The sequence below is a fragment of the Pipistrellus kuhlii genome, unplaced genomic scaffold (assembly GCF_014108245.1).
Source record: "Pipistrellus kuhlii isolate mPipKuh1 unplaced genomic scaffold, mPipKuh1.p scaffold_m20_p_2, whole genome shotgun sequence".
In the NCBI taxonomy this organism is placed as follows: domain Eukaryota; kingdom Metazoa; phylum Chordata; class Mammalia; order Chiroptera; family Vespertilionidae; genus Pipistrellus; species Pipistrellus kuhlii.
In genome coordinates, this window is record NW_023425515.1 from 37,830,166 (window position 1) to 37,850,175 (window position 20,010).

Genomic DNA, 20,010 nt, shown 5'->3' on the forward strand with positions numbered 1-20,010 from the left:
GCTTAGCAATTGTCCTGTCTTTGATAGCTTAAAGCTGTATCAAGGGTAAATTTCTTGTATTGGGTAAATATGTGAAGTTTTTCTGTGTATAATTGATCCTATGACTACATAACATTATATATATTTAAATGTGATCCTTTCTTAAATGGGCTACGAGGGAAAAAGCCTGTCATTTTGTATAAAGTTTATTGATTCATCTGTGATATCCAGGTTCAAGGTACAGACTGCTATCACTTGGCATACCATTCTAATGTATCATGTGAGAGTAGTTTCTATTTGAAACTCCCAAATAGATACTCCAGAACTGCCGGGGAATTCCAGCAAGGTCACTCACCCGGTGAAACTTGAAAGAAAGGAAAAAAAGAGGGAAAAATAGCCTCTGTGTAAACATTAACTATGCTTCTTAGTGGCTTTTTAATATTAAAGGGAGCACTCAAGCTGGGTTTCTTTTATATTTTAACTCAAAAATAGTAAATTTAATTAACTTGGAGGGTAAGTTTATATATCTCTTCTGGATTGGCAGAATACCTAATGCTTAGGAAAATGGCTTTCCCTAGTTTAGCCCTTAAGCCACAAGGAATCAGAGTACAGGCATGAATTCCTAAAAGGGATTTCATTGTTTTTCTTGATAGCTTTATCGGTTCAAACAGACCCAGTTCTTGCTCTTGAAGCTTTATAAATCTGTCCTTAAGTAACATTGAAAACAGAAAGGCATTTGATTAGGCAAACATTGGTGGATGTACGTGATGAATTAAAGTATTGCCCTTCTGCAAATGTCTGTTGTGTGGTCTAAATACACAACGAAGTGTTGACTGTTCAGAAATTTCAGAGGAGTCACTCATCCACAGGCTGGCAGTCTATCCAGTCCTGATTCTTTAAATCCATATTTTATTTCATGTTAAAATCTACATGTATGGTACCTTGTAAAATGACAGCATATTGAATTTAGTTTTAATTTTCATTATTGTATAACTTTCAAGTCTTTTATTGGTGCCATTGTGTCTGAGTTAGTAGGGCCTTTGTGAAAGGTTCAGGGTCTGACCTGCAGGGTCCGTGTAAGCTGGTGCTCTCTGTCCCTCCTGCCCCGTGGACCTCCTAGTGTTGCAGCTCCAGCCACTGTCTACCTTTGGACAAAGGAGGGCTTTTATAAAAGAAGTCCATTAGATATTGAGTAGACACAAAATATTTATAAAATATCCGTAAAGCTTCCTGGAATAACTATATAGGGAACATATGTGTACCTCCAGCTCAGTTAAAAACACACACAGAAAAACTAGTATTACCACTACCTCTAGTCTCTCCTTTGTACTTCTCTTTGATCCCAAGCTTTTCTTGCTCCCTCAGAGGTAACCAAAGTTCTGAATTTTGTGTTAATAAGTTGTTGCTTCTTTCCATGATTTTATCACATTTGTGTGTTCCTAAACAGTTCATCGGTTAATTTTACATGTTCTTGAACTTTATAAAAATGGAATCTCATATTATATATATTTTTCTAGAACTTACTGTTTTTTTGCTCAACATCATAGCCTTAGATTTGTTCATGTCAATGCATACAGCTATTGCTCATTAGTCTTCACTGCTGTATAGTTTTACATGGTGTGAGTATTTCAGGACTTATTCGCAGATAAATTGATTGATGGACATTTGGAATATTCTAGTTTTTAGTTATTACAAATATTACTCTAATATATTCATATATCTCTGCCATACATTTGCAAGGACTTCTCTATCAATGTTTCCTAACCTTTTCTACGTCAGAGCACACGTGGAAAACAATAGATAATATTTGTACAATCCCTGGCCCAGGGGCTTGTGCTTGACTAGAGGGCTGAGGAAATCCATGTGGGCACACCTAGAGCCAGTCCATGCGGCCCAGGGGCTATGGCACAGCCACTGGGGAGCTCTGGGAGGGGGTGTGCCCGGGAGCTGAATTGCTGGTTTTGTGAACACGCTTCTTCAGCTTCTCTGGGTAACACCAAATTGCAGAATTCTACCAGTCTCATGATTATAGAGGTCAAGTAGGAAAAATATAGTTTTTTTTTTTTATGCCCTAGGATATCAACTGAGATTTGCTTTCTCAAAACACAGTAATGTCTAAATTCCTTTAAAATGTGACAGCAGAGATGAGCAAGGCATTTGAGGATATTAAGAAGTGACAACATGCCCCCATAGTTGTTATTCATTGTGAAAGCCGACACCCTAGGCTGGATGGAACGCTTGCAGGAGCTGTAATTCTGTCTTCCAGGCTTAGTGTTGCATTCGTGTTTTGTTTCTTAGCCCCGGGGACAGGGGGGTACTTTCAGACAGTGTATACAGGATGAGTAAAGAAAGCTAGTGGTGTAAAACAGTTAGTTTAGAAACCTAAGCATTTAGAAAAGAGGCTGGTTTGTTTTGACCATCTGTAAAATTGGTTTTCCTTAAACAGTAAAAATCTTTACCAGAATTAACATTGGAGTAATAAGTGATGATGATATTACTATCTCGACTCAGATGACATCAGACTAAACTATTGATTTTTTAAAATGTACTAAGCCTACATATTTTTCCCATAACATTTTCAAGAAGCTCCTGTGTATTACTTGCGGTTACTTGGCTTCACACAAAAGATATAAAAGAAATCTTTACTTGGTGGAAGCATTGCCTTGTGGCTTGTAGAGCAAGGCTGTTTAAAATTAGATGGAAACTATCAGAGCAAAGCTTTCAAATTTATGTTTAGCCTGGTTTATGAAACCCTAATGCCAAGGTAGTGTTTTATTTATTTATTTATTTTCTAACAATATGGAACGCTTCACAGAGTTGTGTTTTATCCTTGCACAGGGGCCATACTAACCAGTTTTTGTATTAACACTTATGTTTACAGCCTCTGTGTCCATATGCATACATATACCGTAGTCTGCCCCTATACCTGGATGCTTGAAATCATGGGTAGTACTGAACCCTATATACAGCAAAGTCACTTAGTGTCATTGATAAGTTCTGCAACTTTAAGCAAAACGATATATGATAAAATTAATTTTATTATACCATAGGCTAATTGATATGAACAAGAGTGAAGTTCCTATGGCATCTCATCAACATTATAATGAAACATTATCTAACAAAACAATGTTATTCAAGCACCTGCCATATACATGCACACCTATGATAAAGTTTAACTTACAAATTAGGCCCAGTAGGAGGTTAACAACATAATTAATAATAAAATAGAATGATTATAATAATACTAGAGGCCCAGCGTGCATGAAATTGTGCACTGTTAGGGTCCTTAGGCCTAGCCTGGCCGCCGTCACTGGCCTCTGCCGCCCTGCAATGCTACATGAAGCTCCTTGCCCTTCGCCTGCTCCGTGAGGCTCCCCCACACCTCCACTGCTCTTGGAGGCTTCCCCCGCCCCACGACTGCTCCACTAAGCTCGCTGCTGCCCTGTGAAGCAGCCCACCGCCACGGCTGACACTGCCACTCAACAGTTGCAGTCCCGCCCACCGCTACCCTCCCTCCTGGCCAGTGGCTTGGGGTTCAGGGAAGGGGGAATGAGAGGTGCTCCATGCACTTCATGGTGACTGTTCGTCTGCTTGGTCGTGACAGCACCTGGCTCTTTATATATTAGGATACTGTAATAAAAGTTATGTTATTATAATATTATCTCTCAAAATATCTTATTTGTGCTTACTTACCTTTTCACTTAAAGGAAACAATTTATGGCTTCTCTTTGGCATATCCCAATTGCCAGCATCACTACTCTTGCGCTTTGGGGTCATTATTAAGTAAAATAAGTGTTATTGAACACAAGCACTGTGATACCGAGACAGTTGATCTGATAACGCGAATGGCTTCTAACTGACTAACAGGCAGGTAGCCAGACAGCATGGATATGCTGGACTAAGGGGTGACCCACAGCCTGGGCAGGACGGAGTGGGAAGGTGCAGTACTTAAAACTTGTGAATTGTTTGTTTATGGAATTTTTCATGTATTATTTTTGGATCACAGTTGACTGAAACTACAGAAAACAAAATTACAGATATAAGCAAGACACACCACACATATATGTATATATATTATATATATGTGTGTGTGTATATATATGTATGTATGTCTTTATGTATATAGTATTGGTGGTACTTAGTATCATTCTCAAATAGCATTGATTAAGCATCTGAGCTTATGACACTGACTTCCCTCTAAATGAGTAGCTAAGCTCTAGCTACAGGCATAAAAGATAAATAATATATGGTTACTATAAATAGCAATAGAAAATAGTGGTAAATATAAATTCAAGATTTTGTTCACTATTTCTCTTGTTTGATTATGAAATGCTTATTGTAATTTTCCATATGAGGCCATAGTTCACAAAGCTATTTTTAAATTTTAGGCATCCTGAATTTTAATAGCAAGCACACATTTCAGCATAGCTGGCCATTATGATTTGTACCCAAGTACCCCTTGTAAAAGTGGAGAGTGAATTTGTAGCCCTAGAAATAGGAAGGTGACCGCCTATAAAGACATCCTATACTCACATTTCAGAATTCATTGTAAATTTTGCATTTTTCTCTCTGTTTCAATACATTTATCCCCAAACGAAGCTGATGCTGCATGCAGACTTATCCTGTGGTTTTGAATACCCCAATTTGAGAAGCAGGATAGTAAATGGAATCCCATTTCCCAAGGCCTTTAGGTCAGAAATGCTTTCTTGTAGGAAAGTTTTGACTTCATAGTCTGGGTTCCATGCTGGCTTTGGTGAAAGTGTCACAGGTTCTCTTGAGTCACCTCCTCTGTGTCAGGGATCTCTCCCCATCTTTCTAACCACCTGTCTTATGGTCTTTGTGTGCCATTTCTTGGACAGTGCTTTTGATGGAACCCTTCTTCTTCTTTGATCTTTGTTTTATCTTGATTTCCCTACCCTGTTTCTTTTCAAAACTCTTTGGCCATTCCTTCCTGTCTTGTATTCCTCTCTTCCCCTATTTGTGATTCTGTCCCCAATTAAGTTTTAGCTTCTCCTTCTTCACTTGATATCACTTTTCTCAGCTATTTCAGTTCTGTCCTCTCATTTATAATATCCAGGTGCCTTTTGGACAATTCAACTAAGATATTTTAGGGTCACTTCATATTTAGCATTTATAAACTCACTTTCACATCCCCAGTGCCTTACACAGAGGCTGGCACAGTAGATACCAAGAAATACTTATTGAATGAATGAATTAAATGAATCTCCTTTTCCTCAGACCAGATTTTTCCTCTAATTTTCATCTTTTGTCATAGTATCACTGTTCTTACCTCTGCTCTCTGCTATTGCAAGTGTTTTATTGATTTTTTTCTTTTGAAATGTATCATATATGTAGTAGTTATTTCCATGACTTTAACCCTATTGAGGTTCTTTTCAACTCTTGCCAAGGTTACTCCTACAGTTTCCCATCTGGCCTATTTGGTTCTAATCTCTTTTCTCTCCAAGCTATTTCCACCACCGCTACTCTAATAACTTTAAATGTTTACTTATTTCTTGTTTCAATATGCTTTTTATTTTTGGAATAATTTTAGGTTTATAACGAAATTGCAAAAATAGTACCTTTACCCAGTTTCTTCTGATATTAAATTAATATTTTACATAAGCATGGCTCATTTGTCAAAATTAAGAAATTAACATTGGCTGTGGCCCACGATTGGTTGGAGCATTGTCCTGTACACCGAAAGGCAGCAAGTTTGATTCCCAGTCAGGGCTCATACCCAGGTTTTGAGTTCGATCCTTGAGGTGCGTGCCAGAGGCAACTGATTGGTGCTTCTCTCGCACATGATTTCTCTCAATCTCTCCCCCCTCCCCTCTCTCTCTCTCTCTCTTTCTCTCTCTCTCTCTCTCTCTCTCTCTCTCTCTCTCTCTCTGTCTCTCTCTCTTCCTCTCTCTTTCCCTCTCTCTCCCCCCCTTCCTCCCTCTTTCCCTCCCTCTAAAAATATTTTTAAAAATTAACATTGCTACATAACTATTAATTAAAATTCAGACTTTATTCAGTTTTCACTAGTTTTTCCATTGCACTGCTGTATTTTTACCACATTGACATTTAGCATGTCATTATCAGACCTCATTTGGAGTATTCTATTCACTTCTATGTATTATATTTCAAAGGGACATTTTTGAAATTAAAGTACCTGCATTTTTTAAATTTTTTAATTTTTGCTGCCAAAACAAATTATCACAAATTTAGTGGCTTAAAACAATGTAAATTTATTATCTTACAATGTGTAGGTCCAAAATCCAGCATGAATCTCACTGGGCTAAGACCAAAGTACCTCAAGGCTGTGTCCCTTTCCTGGCCTTTTCCAGCTTCAAGTAGCTCCCTTCCTCCCTCTTCAGAGCCAGCAAGAGCAAGTCCAGTCCTCATCTTGCCTCTCTCTGGCCACCGCTGGGAAAGGCTCACCACTTTCAGAGGACTCCTGTGAATTCTTTGGACCCATCTGGATAATCCCCCATCTCAAAATCCTTAACCTTAAAGAAACCGTGTTTTTAAAAATTAACATTGGCACATAACTATTAACTAAAATCCAGACTTTACTCAGTTTTCACTAGATTTTCCACTGCTGTACTTTTGCCAGGCAAGGTGACATAGTCACAGGTTCTAGTGATTATGGCATGCACATCTTGGGGGTGGGGTTAGGGGAAGGGAGAGATGGACCATTATTCTGCCTACTCAGTGCTTATTACAGAGGACCGCCAGGAATAGTGAGGGAGCTAAATGGGAGATAGAATCGGAGATGATCCTAAAATGTCCTGCCTAGGAAAGAAGAGATGATGTTTATAAAATGATTAGAGCATTAAGCACACAACAAATGGTTTTTGCTTTGAAGGCTAACACAGAAATTTCAGACACATAGTAAGTTCAGAAGGGAAAGAAGGTAAGGGATGGGAAAGGGGAAGAAACAGAATTTGGGATCCAAGTTAGCACTTTACATTAGATCAGCAGATGGTTTCAATGTCCAAAAGCACTAAATTTAACAAGAACTGTATTATTTTCCTAACTGGTGAGAGATGAGGAAGATGGGGTGATGGGAGGTTGCGGTAGAGAAGCAACTTTCTGGGTGGTTGGTGTGTGTGTGTGTGTGTGTGTGTGTGTGTGTGTGTGTGTGTGTTGCCATGATTATACAGTGGCTAGATCCTAAGGAGTTGGGAAAACTTTTATCAAAGGAAGAAAGGAAGATTTTTAAAGCTCATAGGACTATTGGGCGTTTCTCCCCGCTGCCCTTGCCAAAAACATATGGAAACAAAATCCCCTCTGAACCCAAAGCCAGCCATCAGAGACTAGTGAGAGTTTTCAGGCGTTCCCTATAATTTTCCTTCCATTTTCCCCTTTAAACACATTGAAATCAACCTTTAAGAAGTTGCTGGTAAGTCGTTATCAAGCAGGAGTTAAATTCACAAGCCCTCCCCCATCCCTCCTCCTGGGGTGGCAGCTTCAAGGCCGCAGTAAATGTGTTTCAGCGTGAACCTGGCTGGGATCAGCGCGGGAGCAAAGTTGAGTCTGTGAACAAATAGGTGGCTTGCTGGCAGTCTCTTGCTGTCTATCCAGACATCAGCTTGCTGTGGTGTAAGTAGTTTTGATTTTTAAAATTATGATGTTGGAATATAAAAAGAATTGTAGGAATAATTTCCACCTAAGATTACATTCAGATGCTGCTTGGCCCTCAGTTTTGGCATTTCACAAGTAGTTTTATGTTCAACAACGCAAAAGAAAAAGCAGGGACATTTTTCAGCAAGTGTTCTGCTAAAACAGGTCCTGCTCGCATATGGTTTTTAATGTCTTGTCTTTGGATGAACGGAGTTGTTTACAGTCAGAAAATGAAAGTGAGTGAATATATGCTGGTGCCCAGAGATGGATTATTTCTAAGCAGAGCTTAGATTTCTCCCTGATCTTTCCAATTGCTCTTCTTTACTTTAGGTCCATGTTACAAGTTTATGTTAGCAGATATTTAGTGATTGCTCATGTAACGAAGCTGAAGGTGTTGATGTTCAAATAAATTAAATGAGAATAAAGTAGAACTTTAATACTATCTAATCGGATGTTGGGGTCCTAGATTAAAGAGCAGCAGAATTTATTTTTAAAGAGGAGGAATTCTGTGGAATGGATGGAAATGGCAAGCAGCCTTAGAAATTTCATGCAACTTTGGAGAAATATGTTTTTAAGATTTTGACATATATACTAATGTTCCAACACTATAGTGTGTAAAATGAATTTCATATATGAAATTAGAATTGCTTTATTTCAACTGTTGTATGTTGAGGTTAGGATTCCAGGAACTACACATTGTCACACAAGCATTGACTTTATTGAGTGCAGCTCTGAGAATGTTAAGGTTGCATTTACTGTTGGAAAAGTTGATATTTTCTATTTCCCTTTTGCCACAATGTATATAGAAAAACAAACAATTTTATGACTTTGAATATAGAAACGAAGTTTGGTGTGGTTAATATATAAACATTATAAAGGTCAGTAGCCTTTCAAATCAATGCAGGAAGTGCTAAGAAGACAGATTGTTTATGTAGAAATACACTGGATTTCCCCTTTCCTCTGTCTTCATCTCAGACCTCAGGAACATTCCGTCTGTTTCTCCAGCCTACCTCTTACTCCTGCTGGGCTGAGCAGGAGCCCAGACAATGGCATTGGGCCGCAAGGACCCTTGATGGAATGGGAGCTCAAGGCACGCTGTCCTAAGCAGGCTCTAGGACTGTAATGACATGAAATCTTTACTCATCCTTTGATGGATTTCAATGGTTTTAGGTTCCTGAGCTGGTTAAATTCCCCAACTCAACAGCTTCTGCTGGCATTTCACAAGTAGTTTTATGTTAAACAACAGAAAGGAAAAAGCTGTTGGTTCATGGGTGGGACATTTGGGGCTGGGGGTTCCTGGGAAAGGAGCCAGCATGGCAGGTGCGACTGTTGTTATGGAAGCAGCTATTTCTTAACTGAATTTGAAATATTCCAGTGTTTTAACAACCTGGAAGAACATACAGGTGTGTATTGGCTGAATTAAAATAAATTATTACTGGATGAATCTAAACCAAGACCCTTTCAGATTTTTCCCCCTTAAATCTCCAGTAGTTGACCATGCCCTACAAAGCCCACATGATCTACCTTCTGACCATATGCTTAACACCATTGTCTAGAGTTTTCTCCTCACTCAGTTTGCTGCAGGTACGTAGGTATTTTTGCTGTTTCTAGAGGACATCAAGCTTGTTCCTATTTCAAGGCCTTGGCTGCTTGGAAAGCTCTTTGTTTCTTCCTTCCCTTCATTTAAATAGCGACTTGGAGACACCACTACTATACTTCTGCAATATTTCTCCTTTTTTAATTTACCCTGATATACTTTTTTAAAAATAAAATAAAAAGAAAAATAGCTCCCTGGGATTATTTCTTTTATACAGTTTTCCTCACTGGAATATAAATTCTATGAGGGCAAGAATGACTTTGACCAAAATAAAAAGTACAATATATATACTATGATCATGGATTATTGAGCTCCAAATTGTTAAGATTCCAATTCTCTCTAAATTAATCTGTGTCCAATGCAATTCTATCAAAATTCCAACAGGCACTTTTGAAGAAACTTTCAGGAGATTCTAGAATTTATCTGGAAATGCAACTGACATAGAATAGCTAAAACAATCTTGAAAAGGAACAACAAGGAGGTGAATTATAAAATGTGATTTCAAGACTTGTCTGTAAAGCTACAATTATCAAATAGTGCCCTAAGCATAGACAAACATCAGTGGAAGAGAATAGTTCACTCAGAAATCAACTCACACATACAAAGGTTGATTGATTCCTTTTTGAAAAATATTTTTTTATTGATTTTAGAAAGGAAGGGAGAGGGGGAGAGAGATAGAAACATCAGTGATGAGAGAGAATCATGGATGAGCTGATTCACTGGGCATTGAGCCCGCAACCCAGGATGTGCCCTGACCAGGAATCAAACTGTGACCTCCTGGTTCATAGGTTGATGCTCAACCACTGAACCACGCCTGCCAATCAGGTCAATTGATTCTTGATCAAGGTGCTGAGTCAATTCAATAGGAAAATAATAGTCTTTTTAAACATATTGCTGGGGGGGGGAGGAATGGATTTTCATGTGGAAAAAAAATATGTCTTTCTCACTTAGATCACAACATTAAATAGACATGAGTTATAGATTTAAACATAAAACTCAGGACCAGCCCTGGCTGGTTTGGCTCAATGGATAGAGCATCGGCCTGCAGACTGAAGGGTCCCAGGTTCAATTCTAGTCAAGGGCACATGCCTGGGTTGTGGTCTCAATCCCCAGTAGGGGGCATGTAGGAGCCAGCCGGTCAATGATTTCCTCTCATCAGTGATGTTTCTATCTCCCTCTCCCTTCCTCTCTGAAATCAATTTAAAAAAAATGTGTTAAAAAAGAATCAGGACCAGAAAGTTAAAACACACACACACACACACACACACACACACACACACACACACAAAAAAAAAAAAAAAAAAAAAAAAAAAAAAAACGCAAAGGAAAATATTTTTGTAATCTTGAGGTATATAAAGATTTCTTGAGCATGACACTAAAGCACTAACCATAAAAGTAAATCAAATAAAATAAGCTTATGTTCTTACTGTAAAAATTCTCAGGACTTTTAATATGTTACTGTTTCTAGGAGGAGTGTCAGGCAGCATTTTCCAGAATTGCGTGGCCACCAAGTTCTGTTTTCATCTGGAGCATTCAACTCAGTGCGGAGTGGGCATGCCATTCGGGGAGAAGGGCTGCTTTGGTTTGCTCCTCAAAACAGACTATGTTTAAGAGCTGTAATAAGTTAATGATTGGTTTCTCCCTTTTCATATGAATGAATGTTATTGTGTCCATTTCAACAATCAGAGTAAAGAAAACCAACCCTTATTCCAAAATAACTGTGGTCACTCTCCACTCCAGATTGAGCGGTCAGGCAGACAACTGTTGCAGGTATTACTACTGGTGGGATCACATTAGATTGGAATTTGCCATAGTGGGAGGAATAAAGAGGAACTAAAGGGCAAGCACTTTGCATTTTCCCTGCTGCTGGTGCTGGTTCCAGAACTCCTTGTTAGGCCTGCTCTGTCCTGCTCCTTCCCCGCCTGTCAGATTCTGAATTGTTAACCTGTTGTTCTCAGATTGCTCATCTCACAGTTCTTAATTGCTCAAAGGCATTTTTTTTTCTGTGGCATTCCTAGTCTCTGATTCATAGTTCACTGTCCAGATCCGATTGCTCTACCTGCTGTTGTTGCCCATGAACTGATTTTTATGGAAAACGAGTTGTCACATCATAATAATAAAAGACCAAGACAACCAAAACGACCAGTCACCAGGAGGTGCATGGAGCACCTCTCGACCCGGTGCCCTGGGGACACCTCCTCACAATGGCAGGCTGTGCAATTTCGTATGCTGGGCCCCAAGTAAGAAATAGTAGAGGAACCAGAAAAGAAAGTGGAAAGAAGCCAAAGCCAAACTTAACCTAAATCAGAATTTGGCCCACAGCTTTTCCTGTTCTGAGAAAGAGATCTTGGGAAGAAGTCAAAATGGTGTGTAATGCCAGTAGAAATATATAAAGGAAATAAAGCTTAAGGAAGTGTCCCAATATTATCTCTGAATTGTATTTTAAAAGTTGAACTACTATAATACATAGTAGTTTTTTATGAATGTAAAAAGCTAATAACCAGATATGGAAGTGTCATCTGTGCCATCTGAATAGAGCTTACTAGAAAGACCATAAATGACTAGAAGTCAAAAGGCTTTAATTTTAGACCTTCCACTAATTTGCTTTTTAATCATTAGTAAATATACTATTACTATTATATAGTAAATATGCTATATAATAAAAAGGTAATATGCAAATTGACCATCACACCCTCACAAGATGGCAGCCTACAACCAAGCCAGCAGGGGAGTAGTGAGGGATGACCAAACGACTGAATAGCAGGCTCTGTGGGGTGACTAGGTTGGCAGGGGGAGGGGACAGTTATGGGTGATTAGGCTGGCAGGGGTGGTGCAGTTGGGGGCAACCAGGCCGGCAGGGGGGGCAGCTGGGGGCGATTGGCTGGGTGGGGAAGAGGGCAACTAGATCAGCAGGGGGCGGCAGTTAAGGTGACCAGGCCAGCATGTGGGGGCAGTTAGGGGTGACCAAGCCAGCAATGGGAGCAGTAAGGGGTAACCAGGCTGGCAGAGGGTGGCAGTGAGAAGCAACCAGGCCAGCACGCATAGGCAGTAAGGGACAATCAGGCTGGCAGTTAGGGGTGACCAGGCAAGCAGGCAGGTGAGCAATTAGGAGCCAGTGGTCCAGGATTGTCAAAGGGATGTTTGACTGCCATTCCTGGGATCAGGCCTAAACCAGCAGTTGGACATCCCCCAAGGAGTCCTGGATTGGAGAGGGTGCAGGCTGGGCTGAGGGCCACCATCTCCATGCACAAATTTCATGCACTGGACCTCTAATATTCTTTTAAAGAGAAAAAATTACTGCTCTGTCCCTCATTGCAAAGAAAAATTACATGTGTATGTACATGTATGTCTATGTATGTGTATCGGTACACATACACGTACATGCACAAAAGGCCCTATCACAAGTACTTTCTCATGTGCTGTCTCATTTAATTATTTCTGTCCATGTCTCACTTTCCTCATCTGGAAAATGAGATAATGTCTCACCCTGCCTTTCTCACAGGACAATAATTATAATCATAACCAGGTAATATTCAGCACTATTCTAAAATTTAAGAAATAAATCATGAATGCCATGTTGAGAGATCCATACTAGTGTTTCCATAGCAAAATGGTGTGGTGGATCCTGGTAAAATTTATTTCAAAATACATTTGCAATACAAACTTAGCAGAAACAATTTACACAGGGTGTTGCACAGACATCAAAGACAATTATAGAACACCTGGACAGGATAGAAAAACCTTTTTTCTACTTCTCAATAAATGTAACAAAGTAAACACACACTTCACAGTACTTTATGGCACACCTCATCAAAGGAAAACAGACAAGAGAGACACAAATAAATAGGGCAGCATAACAACATAGATGACAAAAATATTTTTACATTAGAAATTGAAAGTCAATTTTTAGCCTGTGTTAAGATAGAATAAACAAGGATGAGACATTCCTCAGAGGCACCTGGATGCTCTAGGAATGTCCCTTGTGTGGCTTGTGTAGACCCTCCTGTTGTAATTGGGTCTGGATTGCTCTTGGCTTGTTCCTGGGTGGGATCAACCCTCAGGTTGGCTGTGAGCTTAACCCTGACCACAGTGTGCAAGCTGCTGTACAGGTTCTGGTATTACAAACAAAACAGAACAGTAAGAATAAGAAAAGGAAAAAGAATTAAAAGGAGGCAATAAGAAAAGAGAAAAAAGAAAAGGAAGAAAAATAGAATGAAAAAAGAAAAGGGGGAAAAACAAAATGAAAAGAAAAATGAAAAAAAGAATAAGAAAAGAAAAATGGGGGAAATAGAACAAAGAAAGAAAGGGAAAAAAAAAGAAACATAATAGAAAAAAGAAAGAAAAGAAATAGAAAGTAATAAAGAATAAAAATGTTGAGTGCCTCAGCAGAGTTTAGTGCCTGCTGTGACCTCCCTTTGGATATCCTGTTTGTGAAGCTTGTTGGATCCTGCTCTGATGTCTGAAGCTGGCCACTTGGTGTGTCGGTTCTGGGCCTCTTGGGAGGGACTCTGGTGCAAGCCAATGTCAAACAGTATCTATGCCTGGCCCTTGGCAAAGGGTTTGATGCTACAGGCGACCCACAGTTTGGGCTGCCTCTGCTGGGCTTGGCTGTGCATGGGAAGGACCAAGCTGTACTCCAAGGCCAGCTTTTACCAGCACCAGGCTCAGGGGCAGGTCAGCAAACATCCCAAGTCACCCCAGGACCCACCTATACCTGCGGCTGCCTGTTAGGCATGGTCACTAAAATACATAGCCTCTGGCGAATTCGGGAGGATGGGGCTATTGGATCTCTTGTGAGGGGAGGTGCTGTTCAGACTTTAGGGAAGATGATGGGAATGAACCCTCACCCCAGAGCCATGTGTCTGACTCTGTCCCAGACTTCTCCCTGACCCTGGCAGGGCAGAGCCCCTAGTAGTCAGTGGCTGTTTTTGTATATGTAGCTGTTTTTGCACTAAAACAGCTGAGGTGAGTAGCATGCAAGCCTATATTGACATGCAGAGCCAATATTTGCTATCTAGCCCTTTAAATTTGCCGATCCCTGAACTAGGTCATAGAAAGCACTGCAGCTTTTTGCTTGATCTTAACTTGCTCGGGAGAAGCCCAGCTGCCTTGTCACGAGGACACTCACATGGCCCCGGTGGAAGGCCGCCCGGCAGGGAACGGAGGCCTCCTGCAAACAGCTATGTAAGTGAACACTCTTAGAAACAGTTCCTCAAGCCCCAGTTAAGCTTTCCCTGGTCAACTGCTTAACTGCAACTTCATGAGAGACCCTGAGCCAGAACCACCCACCTACCTGCTCCAAATTCCTGACCGGCAGAAACTGTGTGAGATGATAAAAGTGTGTTGTTGTAAGCTGCTAATTTGGGTGCAATCTGTTTTGCCACAACACATAACTAATACCCTCATCCCCCCCTCTGCAGTTTTCACTGCGGCCTGCAAGCTGCTCTGTGTGTCTTATCTATGCCACAGGCTCTTGCTATTTTAGAAACATACTGGGAAATGAGACTTTTATATAATGAAGCTCCTAGAAGACATAGACAAGACTCTTAGGAAACAAAGGATATTGGATGATATCCCAAAGGACATTGGAAAGAAAGGGCTATATTTTCTATATTTTTCACAATTCTCCTTACTATGTATGATCATTGCTACTGATTTTGGCTATCACTAACAAAATAATTAGGTTTGTAAACCATGCTTACTTAGTCATCAGGCAGAATGTTTGCTCTTACTATCCTACCTAATAGTAGAGTATTATGCAAATTAACCATCACTCTGCTGCACCCACAAGCCATACCCACCAGCTGATCAGAGTGAGTATGCAAATTAACCCAACAAAGATGGTGGTTAATTTGCATATGAGAAGGGAGGGAGGAGTGAAGACTGAAGACAGCATAGAAGGAAGAGGGAAGGAAAGTGGAAAGCAAGGCGGCTGTGACTGCTGGAGGGAAAGCACTGGCAGCACTGGCAGCGTGTACGTGTGCAGGGCGGGCGGGCGGGCGTGCGGGGCGAGGTGCGCAGTGGCAGCACATGCGATGCCCCAGAAGTTGGGATGGTGTTAAGTTCTTTGGTTGTTCTATTGCTGCATAACAATAGTATCACAAACTTAGTAGCTTAAAACAACACATTTATTAACTCAGTTTCTGAGAGTCAGGAATCTCAACATGGCCTTCTATTTAGGGTCTCTCAAGGCATCAATCCAAGTACTGGCCAGAGCTAGCTTCTCGTCTTGAAGCTCCACTGGGGAGCTCAAGTGGTTGTTGACAGCCTCTAGTTCCTTGTGGTTGTAGGACTGAGAGCCTCCATTTGTTGTTGTTTTGTTGTTATTGCCTATTGGCCAGAAGCTGCCCTCAGCTCAGAGAAGCGCCTCAAGCTTCCTTGCCATGTGGGATTCCTCAACATGGCCAGTTGCTTTCTCAGAGCTAGCAAGGGAGAAACTCCAGCAAGACAGGCACTGGGGTTTTATACAGCATCATCATTTAATTACGTGCATGCAATCACATACATCCCAGTCCCTTCACTGAATTCTGTTGTTTAGAAGCAAGCATGCAGGAAGCAGCCAATTGATGGTGCCCTCTCAATTCAATGTTCCTCTCTCTCTCTCTCTCCAAAATTCAATAAACTATTCTTTAAAATAAAAAATAAAGAGAGTGTGTCTGCCAGAGTAGATTTGGAGAACATGCAAATCCTCTGTACAAAATAGAATTAGCTCTTTGCCAAAGGTTTCATACCTAAAAAGGCAGTGTGACGTGTTGTTTTGGGTTTTTGCATGTGTGTTTTTTCCCTCCTCTGTGTTGCAAATGGATAGCCCACAGAGTGTTGAATAGGAGGTAAATGCATAGAAATGGCGTAATAAAAATAGGGAAGGTAAACAATATACTTAATCCTCAAACATACCTCCAAGCTGGAAAATACTGTACTTGGAAACAGTTGGAATGCAAGTAACTACATTGACTAAAGGTTTCCTACATGTGAGGAACCTAAGGTGCCATCGCCAGTAGCATAAAGGGAGCCTGTGTCTACAAGGTCATAGATATAGGGTAAAAAGCTCTATCATTTGTTCCCTTTGGATCATCCTTCATACATCGTATTCAGATTTTAGTAAGACCTTAGAATAAGAAAGATGACATGTATGCATTCACCTTTGTGACACCTATGCATTCATTTGTTTAGTAAGTTGCTATTGAATGCTTACTATGTACAAGACCCTTTGCTAGACAATATTTAGTTTCACATATGTTTATGATTTGTGTCAGTAGAAAAGAGCACCATCATATATTGGCTATACCTGTGGGATTTTGTGCCAGCCCTGTTGTATATCAGTGCTCTTTTAAGAAGTTTAGTGGTAATGAGGAGGTAACTGAGTAGATAAGTCAAAGGGAAATTTTATACAGGAGATTCAAAGGAGAAGCCCAGCCAATAAGAAAAAACAGAAGATGATGTGTCTGTCTATGCCAAATGAATGTTACATAGTAAGTGGTCAGTTATATTTGTTGTCTTATCCTTCTCCTTACATAGTGCCTCCTCCCTTTTTTTCCCCTTAAAAATATATTACACTGCTCTACTGTGTGTCATACATGGCAGTAGATGCTATAGCAAACAAACTGAATATATCCCTAACCCCTTTCCCTTTGTGTCCCATCTAGCTTGGAAACATCACTAGCTATTTCAACAATCACTTTCTCCAAGTCTTACTTTCTCCACCCTAGACAACCCCCAGCCCTTTCTCCTTTGACTGTGCCCAACCCACAGCACCTCCCTACTAGATTTTTCTGCCTCCCTATTGATTGTTTTGCCTCCTCAGGTGGGTCCTCACTGCTGATTGGTGGCATTTGACTCATATTTATTTGCATTTCCGACAGTAGCTATCCAAACCTTTTCTGTTTCTGCTCCCAACTCTATTGTCTTTCACCAGTTGACTGTTCCTCCTATAATGTGGTTTCTCAATTTCCTTTGTACTCATCTCATAATCTTTTATTGCCATCTTCACTTTTATATTTTCTTGCAAAACAAAATAAGAAAATGCACACACACACACACACACACACACACATACACACCCCTACCTTCTGGTCAAGACTTAGTAGTTTAACACCCCCCCTTCCTCCCCAATTCTTATCCTGGCCATAAGCATCCCTCACTCTGGTGAAAAGACACCTTAACCACTACAGCATAATATTATTGAATCATTTCCACACCACTTCTGCTTTGAAATTTGATATATTCCTTAACCTTAGGGATTAAAAAAAAACTATAACAAGTTTTCTTAAGTTAAAATACTTTAAATAAGCTAAAATAACAATTAGTATTTATTAAATAAATTATCAACTTTTAAAGATTTACTTTTTCCAAAAGTAAGCACCACATTTATACTTCATAAATAATTTAGAAATTTAGATGAAAATTCAAAAAGAAGAAAATAAAATTAACACTATCTCTATATTCCGAGATAACTATTATAGTTAATATTAAATATATTCTAGATGTGTGTGTGTGTGTGTGTCTGTGTGTGTTAGAGATGTTACCTAGTATCATGTTACTTGCCATTTGTCACACTGTCATGAATATTTTACCTGTTCTTATATATTTTAGTACATAATTTATAAAGGTTATAGTCTATTGTTCAGTTTTACTATAATTTATTTAATCAATACTCCCTTTATGGGTAGTATAATGTTCCCATTTATTTTTGTTTTAAAAATAAATATGTGTTAAATCTTTATAGCTAGATTCTTTTTTCGAATTTCTGATTGTTTAGAATAATTTCTTGCAGTTGAATTTTCTATCAAATATTGTTTACATTTTAAGTCTACTGATACCTTTTGCCAAATAATTGTACTTTTAAAAAGTTGCAATCATTATTTAACCATCAGCAATATTTAAGAGTGTCTTAAATATTGCTGTTTTCCCAAATTCTTTCCAAATATTACTATGTAAAAAAGCAATCTTAGTCTCTTTTGCAGGGAGAAACTGGTATCTCATTGTGTTTATTTGTTTTATTTTTTTACATGAAAGTTCTTTATAATAAGGAGCATTCTTCAAATGAAAGGAAATTGATTATCATGGTGTAGATATAGATTTTAATTTGCATTGCTTTGATACTGAAATTGAACATTTTTCTTATTAGCCTTTACATCTCTTTTTTGTGTTGTTTGTTTCAGAGAGGAAGGGAGAGGGAGAGAAAAGTAGAAACATCAAGGTGAGAGAGAATCATTGATCGGCTGCCTCCTGCACGCCACACTAGGATGGAGCCTGCAACCTGGGCATGTGCCCTGACCAGGAATTGAACTTGAACTGTGACCTCCTGGTTCATAGGCCAATGAGCCATGCTGGCTGGGCCTTTACATCTCTTTTATGTGAATTGCTTATTCACAAACCTTTTCTTCTCTCCCCCAGTTCCTTTCCCCTGATATTTGTATGTTTATCTCCTTTGATAATTTTTGAATTCAGTTGTTTAAATTAGTAAAGATGTATTTTGTACTTCATTTTTCTGGTAGTTCTGCATTAAGTTTTTCTCAACACAAAGAATAGACTGTTTTGGGTTTTTTTTGTTTGTTTGTTTGCCTATGAGATAGACTAGAGAAAAATGACAAGATATATAATATATATGATATGATATGATATGTACATGAAATGATTAATGATATATGATTTTAATGATGTCAAACTGTAGCTTGACAAAGCCACTTAGTACTGTCTTGTGTAGCTTATTTACTTTCTTTATGCACCATTACCTTATTGGTCATCATTAGAGGTTCTGAAATAATTGGTACCTTGATTAAAAATAAAGAATATGGGCATTGATCTGTCTAGTTCTGAGATAAATTATTCTTCAGTAATAGTATTATATTACATTTCCTCTTTTAGTTTTTGAGCATACTTTTCAAGTCTTCAGTAGGTGGCAGCATCAGATAGCCTTCTTTCATTTGGTTCAGATATAATCGGGCATTTATGGGGCAGCATAAAGCAACATGCCCTAATGTGAAAAGCTTTATGATGGAGGCTCCTCCAGAAATGTAAATTTGGCAGGAAGTTTGTGAGTGTGGTATAGCCTTGCTAAGATGTAAGCTCCAACATATACTCTTCTTGGGGAAAATGCATTTTACTTTTCAAATGTTGCATTATTTACTAATTACAGTATGTTTTACTATTTTACTATTTCCTCACCCCCTCCCCTACCTCTTTTTATATTTATAGTGAAAGCTACTTCAGGACACCAGCCTCTTTTCCAGAGAAGTGGCCTTTGGAATGATGGCCATTTAACACAGAGCCTTTAGTAACAGAATAAAAATACACGTGAAGAAAATATGGCATTTTGAGGCCACAGTTTCTATCATGGGTGTCTTCAATAGGACTTTATTTTGCTAATTCTCTTTTTTTATTTCTTTTTAATTTTCTTTTCTTTTTAATTTTTGTTGTTGTTTGAGAGAGAGAGAGAGAGAGAGAGAAGAGAGAGAGACAGCTATCAGTTGCCTCCTATAGGCACCTGACCAGGGATCAAACCTGTAACCTAGGTCTGTGCCCTGACCTGGAATCAAACCTGTGATCAGGTGCACAGGGTGATGCTCCAACCAACTGATCCACACCAGCCAGGGTATCATTTTGCGAATTTTAAAATTCAGGGCCAATACATGCCTCAAGAGTATTTGCAATAATTATCATTAGATCATAATATTCCCCCTAAAGTTGGATAAGCGTGGTCTGTAGTCCAGTCACAGCAAGGTCCAGCCACACCACCACAGGGGATCTGGGAGTGCACCTGCTTTTGTAATGACTGCTGGATGGTGGGTAACAGGCCAGAGGAGACTGTGAGATAGGCCAAAGGG

At 39.4% G+C, this 20,010-nt stretch overlaps 1 protein-coding gene across 3 annotated transcripts in view; it reads left to right on the forward strand.

Moving 5' to 3' along the window:
* The window catches only part of MAP3K13 (mitogen-activated protein kinase kinase kinase 13), a 140,561-nt gene that overhangs the window by 25,207 nt on the left and 95,344 nt on the right, over positions 1–20,010 (forward strand). Inside the window, exon 1 of one of the 3 annotated variants that reach the window (XM_036446109.2) lies at positions 7,490–7,566. The exons of the other annotated variants lie outside the window; for them this stretch is intronic. The gene's annotated coding sequence lies outside the window, so the exon portion shown is untranslated. Of the gene's footprint in view, positions 1–7,489; positions 7,567–20,010 lie in introns of those variants that run through there. 3 annotated transcript variants of the gene reach the window in all.